This window comes from Podarcis vaucheri (genome assembly GCF_965113315.1).
Source record: "Podarcis vaucheri genome assembly, chromosome: 13".
In the NCBI taxonomy this organism is placed as follows: Eukaryota; Metazoa; Chordata; class Lepidosauria; order Squamata; family Lacertidae; genus Podarcis; species Podarcis vaucheri.
In genome coordinates, this window is record NC_138751.1 from 31377498 (window position 1) to 31395237 (window position 17740).

The 17740-nt window shown below is 42.6% G+C and overlaps 2 long non-coding RNA genes across 3 annotated transcripts; one reads left to right on the plus strand and one right to left on the minus strand.

Annotated features, from left to right (window-relative positions):
- Positions 1–380: 380 nt before the first annotated feature.
- On the plus strand, positions 381–6749 carry LOC309517870. 2 transcript variants are annotated; one of them, XR_014213309.1, is made up of 4 exons: positions 407–481; positions 663–772; positions 2912–3092; positions 4555–6749. It is a non-coding gene; the product is annotated as an uncharacterized lncRNA (long non-coding RNA). The 2 variants fall into 2 exon arrangements; XR_014213308.1 differs by having other exon boundaries at positions 381–772.
- Positions 6750–7877: 1128 nt separating this feature from the next.
- Positions 7878–17580, minus strand: LOC309516665. The gene is made up of 3 exons (XR_014212960.1): positions 17339–17580; positions 8353–9918; positions 7878–8009 (listed from the first exon to the last, which is right to left on the minus strand). It is a non-coding gene; the product is annotated as an uncharacterized lncRNA (long non-coding RNA).
- Positions 17581–17740: the final 160 nt, after the last annotated feature.

The window sequence follows — 17740 nt, forward strand, 5'->3', positions numbered from 1 at the left end:
ACTTGAGTTTTTGCAGATGGGATGGTAGAAGAAAGTGCTCCTCCTTCTAAGGTCAGCTTCTGTTTTTAGTTGTGGGTTGTCTCTGCAGGACTAGGAGTGGGGAGTCCTATGGGCTAGCACAGGGGTCCCAAACTAAGGCCCGCAAGCTGGATAAGGCCCGAGGGACTCGTTTATCCGGCCCGCGGCAACCCCTGCTGCCCGCTGCTGCTGCCCACTCTTACTGGCGCTGCGCTATGCAGCTGCCCACTTCTGGGTCAGAGGAGCTCCGGAAATAGCTTGTGTGCATGCACAAGCATTGTGCGCATGTGCAAGCGTTATTTCTGGTGCACATCTGGGTTGGAGGAGGCCGGTGCACATGCGCACAAGCTATTTCTGGTGCTCCTCTGACCCAGAAGTGCGCCGGAAATGGCATGTGTGCACGTGCTCCCCCGTCCTCCGGCCCACCACGCAATCGGCGCTGGAGACACCGGTCCAAGGCGTGGTAAGTTTGCTGACCCCTGCTAGCATTCTATGGGACGCCTGGGGCCATACACCATCACCGAAGAGCCAGAAACCTTTCCCTAGATTGGAGAAGAAGCAGAGGTGTGGCAGGGCCACTCTGTTTGGGCTCTGTCTTGTGCTTTGCTTATTTGTTTCACTTACTCCCCTCTCTTCTTTGGAAGGTTTCAGTCAACTTACATCCAGGCAGCTTACATCAATGCCTGCTTAGCTTCAGCAGTCAAAACCTGCGTCATATGCCTTCAGGCTATTCATCTGCTGTTTCCACTGCCAGGTAAGATGGGTAGCTGGAGACTCCCTTCGTCCGACAGACAGATCCATTGTTTATTTCTCCTGAAGATTTGTGAAGCCATCCCTAAAACCCACATTCCGTGCTAAAGGGAGAATCTACCTGCAAATACTGGCGATGTAACCCACACTCCAATCCCTCCAAGGAAACCTTATTTCAAGGGAGCTGTGCAAAAAGTGTTTTGAAATGAAACCGGAATGAAAGAAGAATTCAATTCCTAGGTGCTGCTCTTTCCTCTATTACACGGGGGCTGTTGATTTGTTTATTTTACAAAAGGTTTAAAACAAATTCCCTCTTCAAATGATTTAATATGTGAATGTCCAATTGGGACTAGCCAGAGAATGCCTAGCCACCATTTTCTCTTCTGCATTATAAAGGTTAAAACATTCACATAAAGGGCACATCATTTGGCACTTTTGAGTCTGATTCAGCCACATACTAACAAATTTGGTTCATGCCATTGAAGCTCTTGTCCGTGGGTGGGCAAACTAAGGCCTGGGGGCCAGATCCAACCCTATCGCCTTCTCAATCCGGCCCGTGGACGGTCCGGGAATCAGCATGTTTTTACATGAGTAGAATGTGTCCTTTTATTTCAAATGCATCTTTGGGTTATTTGTGGGGCATAGGAATTTGTTCATTTTATTTCTTTTCAAAATATAGTCCGCCCGCCCCCCCCCCCAAGGTCTGAGGGACAGTGGACCGGCCCCCTGCTGAAAATGTTTGCTGACCTCTGCTCTTGTCCAACTAACTCACCCCCCCCAAAAAAAGACCAGATATTTTGCGAGAAGGAAAGTGATGTAAAACGCAGCAGGAAGTGCTTACTTTGATGCAATGTCATCTAGTCTTTCTGCAAGGAAATCAGAGTGATTGCTCATTAATAGCTAACTTTGTCTGAACTCTCTGCAAGCAAATTGGGATGAGTGTTAAACAAGCAGGTTGTGTGGAAGCACCCACTGGCCCCACCCAGAGATTGCATAAGAGGCTCAAAGGTGGTGTAAACCAGACATATGGAATTGCTCACACCTATTATAAATCAAAGGCTCTGATTTTGGCAGTTTTGATGGTGAGTCCTTTGGTTTGAGAACTCTGGTGCATCCAGCCGCCCTACTTACAGCTTTGTCCCGGAGAGTTGCTCAGGAGTGGTTCCTCAAGACAAATGTATATATACGTTTTGTTCCAATTTAATTATCTCCCCCACTCCCAAAGAATCCTAAGTGTAGTCTGCAGAAAAAGTGGAGTGCCGGAAAGAGAAAATTCATCATAAAAGAGAGGACAAAAGAGACCACGTAGACTTTGCATGCTCTCAATGTGTAGATGCAAATTTAGAAATAACCAGTGCAATTTTAATAATAATAATAATAATAATAATAATAATAATAATAATAATAATATAATGATGATGATGGTGATAATATTTTTTTATTTATACCCCGCCCTCCCATAGTGGGGGAAATCTGTAAAGGCAGTTTCAAGGCCCCTGCTTCCTTTCCCTTCTTGGGGTTCTTATCTGAACGTGAACCAGATAACCCTTCAAACAGAGGGCCATCTTCTGTAAAGTAGGATACAAGATCTGCACTGAAGTCAGTGCACTCTCACTTGCTGGCTCGAATCAGTAATCAGTGTTCCGGTCATCACAGAAGCAATCGGATCCCTGAGGATGTCTGGAAATGCCTGCGTGGAAGGGCACATTCAGCCAAAGACAGCTTTTCTCTTACCATAGCACTATGATGGGAAAAGGTTGCAGGGGGCAACCTTTTCCAAGCAGGCGCTTAAAGTTACAAGGGGCCTCTTGTGGCCGGCAGCTCATTCTCCAAGCTACACTTGTCTTTCTTTTTTTATTCAATTAAATGGCAATTGTGAGAAAACAGGAGCAAAGAGGCACAAGAAAATATGTTGGCTTGTACAGTGTGGTTTGGTAGGATACTGAGGCCAGTGACTTTGTGGCCAGCCGCTGGGAGTTGACATCTCAGGCTACTTTTTTTGCCATTAATGATTTAGGAGCTTTCTTCATGAAGCTAATGGGCTTTGTGGTTTCCCATCTTCCTGTTAACGCAGCCGAACAATCGAAGCTTTTAGCGTGGTGCGGAGGGGCTGGTACTTGACGCATCTTCCTCCTTCCTGCAGGCTGTTGCTGCGCTAGCAATCTCCTGATCACATTGCCTGGTATTGTCCATTGTGTTGTGACAGCAGAGCAAAGGCAGGGTTGGGAATGGAGTGGTGCAGCCTCCACCCAGGGCAGAAGAACCAGACTACTGGAACATTATCTGTCTTGCCACACCACAGAGAAACCGAGGCATAGCTGACGGTGAGAGTTCTGCAAAGGAAAAACAGCCTCCTGTGTACTTCTACCAGTACTAATTGTAACCATGTGTCTAAGTGTGGCACACACTTTGAAAGAGACAAGGATTTTGATGAGATGTTATCAGCCGCAGCATGGAGAACAAATTGTGGAATGTCAGGGAAAGCCCAGAACCTAATTGGCAGGGTAGGAGTTTGGTGAGCTGGATTTTTACTAAAGTCAAGTTTGTCTCTTGTTCCTGTCTCGTGAGATACTGGCTATGCTCACAAGTGGAGGCAGAAGAAGTGTGTGTGTACAGTGGTACCTCTAGTTCCAAACAGGATCTGTTCCGGAGGCCCGTTTGCAACATGAAAAGCCCGCAACCTGAAGCGCCGTATCTGCACAGGTGCGCGGTGCGATTTGGTGCTTGTGCGCATGCGCAAAGCGCGATTTAGCACTTCTGTGCCTGCATGAGCGGCGAAACCCGGAAGTAACCCTTTCCGGTACTTCCGGGTTTCCACGGGACACAATCAGAAAAAAACGTATCATGAAGCAAACGTAACCTGAGGTATGACTGTATCTGCAGGCAATTGTGCCTTTACATTTTAGGCCAGGCATAGGAAAACTCTGGCCCTCCAGATGTTTGGGACTACGATTCCCATCATCCCTGACCACTGGTTCTGTTAGCTAGGGATGATGGAATTGTAGTCCCAAACATCTGGAGGGCCAGAGTTTGCCTCTGCCTGTTTTAGGCACTACAAAGCACTGTATTTCTGCACCAGCAGGCAAAATGCACACACAAATGTCATAGGGTTGTAGTCAATGCTAGTCATACTCAGAATAGACCCACTGAAATTAATGCAGCTAAATTAATTAACTTCAGTGGGTCTACACTGAAAAGGACTAGTGTTGAATACAATCTTACATGATATCTTAGGAATGGCTCCTTTTCTAGGCAGTTCAGGATTCTTATTTGGGACACTCCTGTTCTATAAATAATTCCTCCCTAGGTCCATAGGGTAGGCCAGCAAATGAAATTATTTGCTTAAATGGCCATAGGCTGTTGCAAATCTATCAAATAGGTCATGGAAAATATTAACAAACATGAAAGCTGCAAAAGCATTCCAGATGAAAAAATAATTGAATAGCATGAAACATCGGCTGAAGAATAGTAATAATCATCATAATAGTGATAACTAGTTTTAAAACCTTAGCAATCTCTGCAACCAATTTGAAAAGGGCTACAAATGAATTCAGTGTTTCTTTTAGTTTCACACAATGCAGAAGAACAGGCAGTATCCCAGAAAAACTCCAGTTCTTCCAGAGATCAGCTCCATCTCCGACAAACCTGTGGCTCTCCATAATGGACTGCTTCATGCCCTAGTTTATAGAAAGCTTGATGTTCCTCATTATGCCTCAACATTACAAGGTGTTTTGTCCTTGAGCGACCTTCATTAAAATGTGTTCTCACCCTCATTTTCAATGGCAGGAACGGAGCATTACAATAAGGAGCTACTTCAAACACCACTTTCAGCAGGTATTTAAAATGAGACCAGGATTCAACGTCTCAAGGAGCAGGAATGTTACCCATGCCACGTCTCAAAGAAGAGGTCTGCAATAATGGACTCTGAAACAAAGCCCGCCGTGTTCATTCGAGGGGGAAAGGACGCCATAGGAGGCCAAAAACCATCAGAACCACTAAGCTGTTTTAAAATGGGGAGAAATTTCTTCTTGACCCTAAATTTGACTACCATTTACTCCCTGGGCATAGTAGCTAAATGTGGCTGTTCTGCTGCACCGAGACACACTGCCATAGCCCTCTAGCTAGCTCATGAGGCATTCCGCGGGGATGAGCTGACCCCGTCTGAGCCTGATGCTTCTTTGAATTCGGGATTCTTGAAGCTTTATCTTCAAAGGCCTTAGATGTAGACCAGCTATAGCCTATTCCCCACTGCGGATTAGCAGCTTCCATTGAACTCCGCAGAGGGAAGGGCAGACAGGCCTTGTGTCGCGCAAATGCTGCTGTGCATTGATATTTTTTAATGGGGATATGAACTGAAGCCTGTTAGGAAATGCAGTTATAATTAAAGCACAGCTCCCAGAGGCTGTCTAAGGCACCAGCGACTAAGTGCATTGGCAGATAATGTCATTATTTGGCCGTTGCTTAACATAAGGGGGTGGGGGTGGGGGATGGGGAAGACAATTCTTGTTTGCCGTCCCTGGGTAGGGGATGTAACACCAGGAGCCAGACAAAGAGAAATGCTTGCCTCTTGTTATCAATTGTCGTCCAGTTGATTAATCAGTACGTAGAAGGGAATATGAGGAAAACAGATACTCCGTGAAAATCGTGACCGTGTAAATTTGCTAAGCCAGTGGCTGAGTTATTTGGTTTTGAGGTAACGCGACCCCATCAAACAAAACAGCCACCAAGTCGAAGCAAACTTGTCTTGTGTCAATTGTATTGTTCTGTAGCCATATCTGTTGTCCAACTGGCAACATGAAATTCAAAACAAGAAATTTTAGGGCTTGTGTCTGCTTGGAAATCACATATTCTTCCCTGCACGTCCTTTTTTTAAAAAAACAAATCCTAAATGGGTGGTGGCTGACTATAATTATATTGTAGTACTGAGCAGAATATACGTTGCACATGCTAAAATGCACTTTTATTTACTATCATTGCACATGTCCCTGGGCTATGGAGTTGCATTGAAAAACAGGTTCTGAACTACATATACCAGGGGTGGTTAACCTGTGGTCCTCCAAATGTTGCTGGACTCCTAGCGTCCCTGAATATTATCCATGCTAGTTGTGGCTGATGGGATGTGGAGTCCAACAAGGATGGCCACAAAAAAGCCACCCCTTCTTGAGCTGCAGCTAAAGCTAAGCCCTTCATGTTTGCCCCAGAAAATAAGAGATTCTTGACTAATCAGCTTCCTTTGGCTGAAAGTATATAAACGTGCAATATTGTGCTGGATGCAGTTATGTTTACTTTGGAAAGGTCCACATGCATACAACAACACTGCTTCAAGATGCCAACATATTTAACAGAACGTGTCTTTCAAAGCAGCTGAGTAGCTCTGGCATCATTGGCAATGTCCATATGGACTGAATCAGATTTTGACAGTGCCCTTTACCATGGTCACTTTCCAGACAATCTGTTTATTGAGTATTCATCCTGCTTGGTTTGCAACAAATTTTACAGGGAGGTTATAGAATATTGTGTCAAGCCATTGTTATCTCACACTTTCTAATGCATTTCCTTGCCGCCTTCCTTGAAAAAAATTCGATTTTTTGGGGAAGTGGGTTTGTTGCACAAGAGCCTAAATCCACTTTAATTGTGCAACCTGAATTTCCTAGCAATTCAACTGAATCATACTCACAAAATAGCAATATTCTGGAAGCGCCCCATGTCATGCTGTTTTTAACACAGTAATACCTGCTTACTTTGTGTAGAGGGCCTGCTGAGACTTAAGCCTATGAGCAAAATTCATTTTCAGCTAAAGCTGGAAAATTAATGTGTTTTTGTTGTTGGATGGTATGATAATCAGATAAACAAGGCTACAGACACATTTCCTTAACTAGCAAATGTATCTAAATCACATTTGCTGATTTTTTTGCATATATTCCATTTAAAAAAATATATAATATGGTTTAGCTGTGTATAGCTCCAAGTTGTTCCACTAAAATATTTGAGTAAAATTATTCTCAGCCAAATTTTCTTAACTTGAATTTGCTTTTAAATAGATTTGATGTTTGTCAACTGCAATTGAATAAAATTAATTATATTATTTTTTAACATTTCCAGTTATGTTGTTTCGTTTGAGTCTTTAAAGCAAACAAACAAAACCGTACAATCCCCAATTAGAAAAGTGTTTAGTTTGACAGTTTCTAGATAAATAATTTACTATACTAGTTTTCCCTTTAGCTGAATTTCAGGCGCAAATTTGGAATATTAGAAAAGCCGAGTATGGATTCTAGCTTTTTTTCCAGGTTTTGAATTTGTTCAAAATGTTTACTGTGTTTACCTGAGCGAAAGTAAGCAATATTAGAAGGTCAATCTGCAAAGGTTATCTGTATATCCCCATTGGAAAACAAAGTAAAACAACACAGCAAAGTCTACAGTGTGGGTTTTTATACCCTTTAACAATACCAGCATACTAACAGTTTTGCAATTCTCAGTGGGTGACCTCATCCATGCAGAATTGTAATGTTCATAGACCCGATCCCTGAGTGCATTAAAATTAAAGATGTACATGAGCAACTAGAAAACTGACCACAGACAGGAATCTGGAACACAGGAAATCTAGCTACTAGCTAGAGTGTCTGCAGAGGTGCAATGGGATCACGTACTTAATTATACATAATATGTGCTTATTTAGTTTCCACATTGACAAGCAATGAGTAACACTGAGACTATTTCATCCCTGCACTAAAAGGTAAAGGTAAAGGTACCCCTGCCCAAACGGGCCAGTCTTGCCAGACTCTGGGGTTTGTGCGCCCATCTCACATTTATTGGCCGGGGGCCAGCGCTGTCCGGAGACACTTCCGGGTCACGTGGCCAGCGTGACAACGCTGCTCTGGCGAGCCAGAGCCGCACACGGAACGCCGTTTACCTTCCCGCTGGTAAGCGGTACCTATTTATCTACTTGCCCCCGGGGGTGCTTTCGAACTGCTAGGTGGGCAGGCGCTGGGACCGAGCAGCGGGAGCGCACCCCGCCGCGGGGATTCGAACCGGCGACCTTTCGATCGGCAAGCCCTAGGCGCTGAGGCTTTAGCCCACAGCGCCACCTGCGTCCCTTCATCCCTGCACTACCAACTTTCAAAGCCTTTTTAAATGTTCGTGGATAGCGACAAATACCTGAGGTGTTTGGGACAAGTGTTAATAGCTATGTCATTATATATATTTAAAGAAAACACCCATATTGTGCTTCTAATAGCACCTACCTAAAATGAAACCTCAGCGCCTAGGACTTGCTGATCGCATGGTCGGTGGTTCGAATCCCCGCGGCGGGGTGTGCTCCCGTCATTCGGTCCCAGCGCCTGCCAACCTAGCAGTTCGAAAGCACCCCCGGGTGCAAGTAGATAAATAGGGACCGCTTACCAGCGGGAAGGGAAGCAGTGTTCCGTGTGCTGTGCTGGCTCGCCAGATGCAGCTTGTCACGCTGGCCACATGACCCGGAAGTGTCTGCGGACAGCGCTGGCTCCTGGCCTATAGAGTGAGATGAGCGCACAACCCTAGAGTCTGTCAAGACTGGCCCGTACGGGCAGGGGTACCTTTACCTTTAACTTAAAATGAAAGCCCATTGCAATTACATTTCTGTTGGGCAAGGAAGCATTATCAAATCAGCTTTGTTTGCAAAAGATGGGTATAGAAAGGGCTACAGCGCATCAGGAATGTTAAAAAGTTGAGGCTTTCAAAAACAGTTTCTCTATCAATAGTCTCTCTTACTCTTATAATTCTGTGTGAAGTTCTCCATTTCTGGAAGCAGAACAAGGCTATCCAGACCCCCAGCCAGTTCAGGCCTCTAAATCCCATAAGGAGTGTTCTTATTTTGCCAGGATTCAAACATGCTTTTATTGACACTGCTGCTCTGTGAAATCAAGAGGACTTTGGATAGAGAAGAACCTTTAGGAAATAAAAAAATAACCTTTGCTTAATCCTGGCCTTTGCATTGTCGCCTGAAGAAGAACATCTAATATCTAGAGATGCTCACAGTTTGGCAAAGCTCAGGCACAGTAAAGTTCTATGCTACAAAATAAATACTAAACCTGTTTTTTTCTATTTGACCTTGTTCTTCAGACTTGGTGCATACTGCATAGTTAGTATGTTTAATTAGTCTTCTCAATGGGTTTTCCTCATGAAGCAGTGTACAAACTTTGCTAGAGATGTTATAACTTTTAGAGAAAAGATTATGAGACTTCTTAAATATACATACAGGTATACCATGAAGAAGTATGAACCTTATAACAATATTAGGTTACTAACAGTGGAAGCTCCAGCTGTAATCCAGTGGCAAAATCCTAGTATTAATCAATGATAGGCACATACATACCCGCAGACGCCTCTTGTTCTGTGCAACTAATATTTATAACTGCTTTTTGTTTACCAGAAAACATGTCCTATTTTCAATCTGACTTTGTAAGCACCTCCAACAACTAAATAGACACCATTCCATAGACATCTGAAATTCATGATGTTATATGAGCATCAAGAGCCAGACAAATTGTGACCAAGGAAAAAATCTCAGGTGGAGAGAGGCAATATTTGTCCACAATAAAGGCTCTGTAGTAGCAGCTGGGGATTCATTAATCAGTTTCCTCTAGGAGACGGCAGCAAGTTGTTGCACTTCAAGATGTTATTCGAACTAGCTTGTGCGCCTTTTCTCCCCCGGGTCAGGCACCATTTTCCCTCATTGCTTTCTAATGGGAAGTCCTTTATCATCTTCCATTGTTGGGGAAAATGTCTTTCTCAATTTCTCCCCCAGCTTTGGAATCTGACGTAAAAAAAGGCAATTTTGTTTTCAATTTTGTCTTTGTCACTCTTCGTTGCACAGTTCCTTCTCTCTGTTCATGTTTTGAAGAAAGTAAGAAAAGGCCTTTGGAGATGTTACGCTATTGGTGATGGTAGGTGTTGCCAGGTGTGTATATATGATCAACCACTACAGTAGCTATTAGCAGCAGTTATAATTATTGTGGTGCATGGGAGAGCATTATATTACATAGCAAGGGATTCAGTGTTTTACCACCGCAGGTGTTAACTTCTATAAGGTTCATTATCACTGGTTGGTATATCAACCCTGTCAGCTGGAATTGCAGTTCTCCTAATTTACTATTCTGGAAGTACTACGTTTTACTGTGAATATAAAAAAATGGACGTTTATTGACTTTCTAATTCCACTGGTGGTATTTGACCATGTATATGAGGATTTATATGTTGAAATGAACTTAAGACACAGGGAAAAAATTGGTCATAGACGTTAGAAATTATGCCCGAGATGAAGTTGGTAAGAACCCTGCCTTTTTGCAGGGTTTATCTGATATTATCCCCAAACTGAATTTATACCTGAAGAGAGCTTATTAAAATAAGATAGTCTTTTATTTGCAGCACAATCCAACTAAATCAGAACATTTGGTATGTAAGTAAAGTTCATTTCTTTACTATTTTGGGACAGAAGGTCACCAAAGTTGTGAACAATAAGCATAATAAAATAACAGTTCAAATCTCAAAGAACCAAAAATCTATAGCCAACACTAAACAATATATAGCCAACACCAAACATAAGAATTCAGTTTTAATAAAAAGCTGAAGGAAAACACAAGTCTTTACAGCCCATCAGGATGGGGAACAGTGAAGGAGCCAAACTGATATCAAGGAAGTATACTCCAGAGCTTGGCTACTACTATGGTGAAACACCTATCCCACATGCTGACAAGCAGGACCTCAGAGAAAAGCAGAATGCAGAACAAAGCTGTCACTCGAGGAAATTAACAGATAGGCAAGTTGTCTTTTGGGTATCCTGAACCCAAGCAATTCCATTTAGAACTTTAAAGATCACAACCAGCACTTCAAATTGAACTCAGAATATAATTGAAAGCACAAAATTTAATTAAGCAAATTATAGATGCTCAAAATAACTGGGCTCTGATGCAGTCTTGTAATAGTCTAACCTGGATGCAATCAAAACATTCGTATGTGACAGTGATCAGATCTGCCTCCTTTTTTTAAATATTTATTAGAAGTTTAAGAATTACAGAAAAAAGAAAACAACAAAAAATTTGACAAAACATACATTACAATACATAAAAGGAAAAGCATAAAAAATACAACAATACCGCAAAAAAACCCAATAACATTAAAACACACATCCAATGTTCCATATCTTTATCTTTCATTTACTTGTTTCATCGACCTCCTCACACCTCCCTTTTTGTATTCTAATTTAATTAATTGTTTCAGCAAATTCTTTCCATCTTTCTCAATTTTTGTTATATAATTTATCTTAACGATCTAACCTATTAATTAACTCAACAAATCCTTTCCATCTTTCACTATATTCTGACATTCAATTTACCTTAATTTATTTAACCTTATCTTACCATAAAAAAACCTTAAACCTTAAAACTGAATACTTATTTTTACATAACTCCTTATATCATTTCTACTAAAGCCAAATAGTTTCATTCCAACATTTTTCCTAATACTCGTTAATTTTACACTAATTCTCAAAATAATTTTTTTAAAACTTTCTTCCAATCTTCATCCAACGTCTCTTCTTCCTGGTCTCGGATTTTGTCAGTCCTTCTTGTCCATTCCATCTAGTCCATCAACCTGGTGATCTTATGTCCGAGGCTCTTAAGTCTTTTCCATGTCCCTTCTGCAGATCTTCTTCTTGTTTATACCTGCACTTTACTTTGTCTTTTGTTGATCTTTTTCTTAATTTCTTTCCTTTCTCATTGGGGGGTAGGTCTCGGGAGGACTCCAATCCAAAAATATCTCCATCTCCCCTCAGCAGATCAGCCCATTCCCCACAGTCCCATTCCCCACAGTCAACACTGTAATCCAGAAAGTATCTAAAAGCATATTTCAAAGTCCTTCCAAAATTAAGAGCCCTCACAACTCCAGACCCCCCATGGTCCACTCCAGATTCAGACTTCAAGAACAGTGGCTTATGCTCCTGCAAGGCCTCGAGTCTCTCCATTTGTGTTACTTGAGGTTCAACAGCAACCTCCTCCATTATCTTCTGCACTTGCACTTGCCCTGTCAAAACAGGTTCCTGGGTTGGTTCCTGAATGGTTTCTATATGGGTATTCGCCATTTGTCCAAAGTTTTTAACTGCAACAGTCATCAAATCCATCTTCTCATGCATCTGCTCCAGCAAAGCGCTTGTCTTGCAAAAAGCAAGCACCAAAACTTCTTCTAAACACATTTTTATTCAAGGTCAGAGTCTGGTCTCACGATCCTAATCTTCACAGCTGTGAAATCCCCAGATCGACCCCAGCAACAATTTAACAAGCTCCCTCTAGAGGAGACAATTTCTATTTGTATCCATCTTTTGAAAACAAGACCAACAAAAGAAAATTACTTTCATTTTTCAAATATTTTGTTTCTTTTGAATGCAAGAGGCAACATTGGAATCAATTTGTTTCTCTTTTTTAACTATCTATCAAAAGACGTTCCATTCACAGTCAATGAACTTCCCCATAAATTTCTGTCTCTGACACCCCGTTCCCAGGTTTGAGACGGTGGAAATTTATCTTTCTTTACTCTCTCTCCTGCAGGCTTGAACAGTCAAAAATCCCCCCCCCCTTTTCTCCTGCTTCCAAGAGGGGTTTTGGTGGTAATAACTGAAGGAAATTTAGAGCTTTATATACGACTTTCCAGACTTTAGCTTGCAAAGTTTTTGCTTCAATCTATTTACAAAAACGGGAGGTGGACTTCCTGATTAGAACCTTCCCGCTTCAGTGCCAAATTAAAATGTTTCTTAATCCAATTTTCCGTTCTACTCACGGGTACTTGTTTAGAGTCCAATTGTCCACAGGAAAAAGTCAGCGCTCTCCAGCAACGGCTGTGCGGCTTCACTCCGTAAAAGTAGCGGTTGATTCAAAACACCGTGCCACTCACCCCGCGTCGCTTTGGATCCCCGAAAAAAGGTTCCCCTGTGAGTAGAGGAGGCGCTCCTGGTGTCAGCCGAATCCCACGTTCCCAGGCTTCCTCCGCCTGGGATTTTTAAAGGGTCTCCGCCTTCGCCGCTGCGGCAAGACCCGATTTTCATGGAGCGGGTTCCTCTCGGTCAGAGGAACTCCGCCATTGCTGATGGCGCTAACCCGGAAGTCCAGATCTGCCTTCTTCATGAGGAGCTGCAGTTCATGCACCAGGCATAGTTGGGCAAAAGCATTCCTGGCGAGGAAAGCCAGTTCCAGGAAGGTCCCAAACTGCACACCTGATCCTTCAGAAGGGGTGCTATTCCATTCAGATCAGGGGAAATACAGTGGTGCCTCGCAAGACGAAAATAATCCGTTCCGCGAGTCTCTTCATCTAGCGGTTTTTTCATCTTGCGAAGCAACCCTATTAGCGGCTTAGCGGCTATTAAAGGCTTAGCGGCTTAGCGGCTATTAAAGGCTTAGCGGCTAAAAGGCTATTAGCGGCTTAGTGGCTTAGAAAAAGGGGGGGAGCGGAAAAAAATCGCAAGACTCGCAAGACGTTTTCGTCTTGCGAAGCAAGCCCATAGGGAAATTCGTCTTGCGAAGCGCATCAAAAAACGGAAAACCCTTTCGTCTAGCGGCTTTTTCGTCTTGCGAGGCATTCGTCTTGTGGGGCACCACTGTAACCTTCTCAGTATCAAGGTTCTTATTGAACAAAGCACCTTGTTTTGTCTGAAACAAGTTCCACACCCAAGCCATCCAAACCAGAGTGTTCAGACAGTAGATTTGGGCAGCACTTTTTTCTGAGGGTGCTCCAGAGTATGCAGTACCGGCACCGATTTTCCCCAATGTTAAAAGTGTGACATTTACTGTAACAACGTCATGGTGAGTACCGTCACATTTCCCCCCTTAAAGCACTGGGTTTGGGTATCATACTGCTGTCAGATCATTATAGATGATATCACTTGGTGATTTCATTTAGAACTAGAGTGGGAAACAACCTGTCCAGATGCTGTTGGATTCCACTGTCCACCAACCCCAGCCAGCATGGACAGTGGTTAGGGATAATGGGAGTTGTAGTCCAACATATCTACACCTTAGGTGTGTCACAATAATATATATTAAAAATTGACCTGGTCCCCAAACACATCTCTGAACTAAAGATAGCTCCGAGTCCTTAAAAACATGAAGACTACTACTGTTACTGTAAAGGGCTCTTGGGGCAACATGGACCCTTGAGAAATCTTGCTCCCTCAAAGTGCTGAACAGCACCCCAACACAACCTTCTGGAACCTAACTTTCAGACCGGATCAGACCCAGCAAAATACAGTGCCATAGCCTCAATGCAAAAAGGTGGTCCAGAAGGATATGTCAATGGCACCAAATGCCATTGAGAGGCCCAGCAGAACTAAGAAGTTTGCTGTCATTGTGTCCCAGTCATCAAGAATGGCATTTTCAGTTCCCAAATCAGAACTCTGGCTAGAATGAGTTAAGATTATCCGCCTCATTTGTCTACACCTGGAGCTGGGTAGCCAACACATACTCAGAAACTTTGCCTCAAATGGGGGAATGGAAACTGGCTGATAGTTATCCAAAGTGGAGAGATCCAGAAGTGCTTGCGCTGTTGTTGTTTTTTTAAAAAGCAAAACCAATTTTACTACTCCTTCATTCAGATTGTATGTGCCCTCACAAAGAGAGGTATTTAATATCGCTTCCTTTACCCATCTAGCCACCCCCTGTTAGCTTTTAAGTAGCAAGGGTTAAGAATGTATGTGGTCAGCCTCAAAGTGAAACTGTAAAGCACTGTAATTCCATGGATTAAAAGATCAACATTTAAAAGGTTTTTGTGGATTGTGGTTCCAATTTACAATTTAAAGAACATAGCACAGTTCACTGTTTTATGCCAGTGAAATCCCCATTGCTTAAATAAGAGGGACTATAGCATTGCATATGCTTTGCAGGCAGAAGATCCTACATTCAGTTCATTGCATCTCTAGTTTGGGTGTAATCCTTGACGCCTCCCTTTCCATGGAGGCGCAAGTTACAGCAACAGCCAAGGCGACATTTTTCCACCTTCGCCGCATCAAGCAGTTGGTCCCTTACCTTTCCCGCCCCGACCTGGCCACAGTGATCCATGCGACAGTCATCTCCAGGCTTGACTACTGTAATTCGCTCTATGCGGGGCTGCCCTTGAAGCTGTCCCAGAAACTCCAGCGGGTACAGAATGCTGCAGCGAGGCTCCTCACGGGGTCTCTGCCATGGGAGCATATTCATCCAGTGCTTTACAAGCTGCACTGGCTCCCGGTGGAGTACAGGGTCAGATTTAAGGTGCTGCTTTTGACCTTTAAAGCCCTTCACGGCCTAGGACCCTCGTACCTACGGGACCGCCTCGCCTGGTATGCCCCACGGAGAGCCTCAAGGTCCATAAATAATAACACCCTAGTGGTCCCAGGCCCTAAGGAAGTTAGATTGGCTTCAACCAGAGCCAGGGCCTTTTCAGCACTGGCCCCAACTTGGTGGAACGCTCTGTCTCATGAGACCAGGGCCCTGCAGGATCTGATTTCTTTTCCGCAGGGCCTGTAAGACAGAGTTGTTCCGCCTGGCCTTTGGCTTGGAGCCAATTTGATTCCCTCCCCCCCATTTTCTTTTTTCTTTTCCTTCTCCTGCAATGAGGCTACATTTTAATATTTTAATGTTCCATTATTTTAATGTTGTATTTTATTTTTGTTTTTAAGTTGTAATCATTCATCTTGTTTTTATTATTGCTTGTAAGCCGCTCTGAGCCCGGCCTTGGCTGGGGAGGGCGGGGTATAAATAAAAAATTATTATTATTATTATTATTATTATTATTATTATTATTATTATTATTATTGTTAAAAAGCTCCAGTTAGCAGATGGGAGGGGGGTGCACAATGGTGCACAATGTGATTTTGTATCCATTTGTCTCCCATGTGGGCATGCACACAATTTCATCTCTATTCTAGGGTTTTTAAAATCCTTGGGAAGCCCAAACCTCCCCACACTGGAAAACTTATGTTTTTAAGGAAAGAAAAGTCTGGGACAACACTGGGATAGGAAGGACATCTTGTGGATGCCCCTACAATACTGGAGATGGTCAAGTGCAAAACCCTATTTTGCTCTGAGATGGAAAAGCCCATGAAGGGAAATATCTGTGACCCTGGAGAACCGAGACCAGAATAGACAATGCTAGGCTAGATAGAAAGTCTGACCTGGCAGCTTCCTAATGAAATGATCTAAATTCCAGATCCGAAATAATAAAATGACACACCCCTCCAAAGTTCCCTATCTAAAATCTATCTGAACAGCCCTTTTCTTTCCAAATAATTTCCTCCCTGTGAAAACCTTTGTTCGATCACCGTTGGAAGCCATAGCGGTAAAGAAAAAGAATATGATAAAAGGTTGGTCAACTTATAGAAATTTATTAAAGCAAGAGGGAGGAGAGTTTAAATTAAAAGAATTTAAGGATTTATCAGGAATACAATGGATACAATATCCTCATTTGAATGAAGAATTTAAGAAAGATATGAAACAAGGGTTTGGGGAACAAATATAACAATTGAAGAGAGATCTGTTGGAATATAATGTTAAAATGCTGTCTAAAATGTATAAGATATTCTTGGATTGGGAGACAAAGGATGAGCAAGTAAAATCTTCAATGATACACTGGGCAATATATATTCGTTATACTATGGATATGGAAATGTGGGAACGATTGTGAAATATGGATATAAAATTTACAGCATGCTATCGTTTAAGAGAAAACTATATGAAAATGTTATATAGACTGTATCTAACACCGAGTAAACTAGCAAAAATGTGTAAATCAAAATTGAGTAAGTGTTGGAAATGCAAAGAGAAAGAAGGTACTTTCTATCATATGTGGTGGTCTTGCAGTAAGATTAAAGCTTACTGGGAAATGATATATAATGAATTGAAAAAGATGTTTAAAATAACATTTTTTTAAAACCCCAGCAGCTTTCTTTTTGGAAATTATAGGGGTAGAACTACCTAAACAGTATCAAAATTTATTCATGTACGCAACTACAGCCACAAGAATGTTATTTGCCCCAAAATGGAAACAAGGAGTAGTCCCAACAAAAGAAGGATGGATACAAAAACTTATGAACTATGTAGCAATGGTGAAACTTACCAGACGAATAAGAAATCAAGATAACAAACATTTTTATAAAATGATGGAAATGGTTTATTGAATATGTGCAAAGAAATTGTAAACAGATACGGACATTGGCAGGATTATTGTAATCACCTGCAGTTTCATAAGAGTAAATAACTGAAGTAGATGAATAAAAGAATAAGTTAATTTAGAATATGCAGGAAATGATAAAAGGAACCGCAGAAAGGGGGAGTTTTGAAATGTTAAAATGACTGTAAAACGATTGAAATGTATATAATTGAAAACCATATTATTATTATTATATTAGAAAAACATCTATGTTCATAGTAGCCTTCCCAAATTATCCTACAACTAATCATAAATTCTCAGTCCACAGGTTTCCCCTCGAAACTTCCCTGCCAGCCCAGGTAGCTTCCCACACATCTCTCCCCCCACCCCACCTGCAATCTTCACAAAATAATTTCCTTCAACTTACCCATTTCTTCTTGTACATAAAACCACCTACCCCCCCAAAAAAAACCTCCGCTTCCCAGTTTTCTCTTATGACTTTTCCCTCCCAGCAAAAAACCTTTTTGACGAATCCTCTTCCCCTTTTTCTCTACACAAACTACCCCTGAAAGGCTCCCAGTTGTATCCCTCTCCCAATTCGTTATCACTTTCTTTGGACCCCCCCCCTCACAATACGGCTTTTAAAGCGCCCCCCCAACACTCCTCCAACGGCTGAAAATTGAAGCCCCCCCCCCGTTTCGCCTCACAAGATCCCCATCCCTCCGCCGATATTTACTTAACCACGCCCCCTTCTCGCTGGCCCCGCCCACACCTGCCCGGCTCCGCGTGCCCGCCCTTCCAGACTCCACCCTTCCCCCCCCCCGCGTGC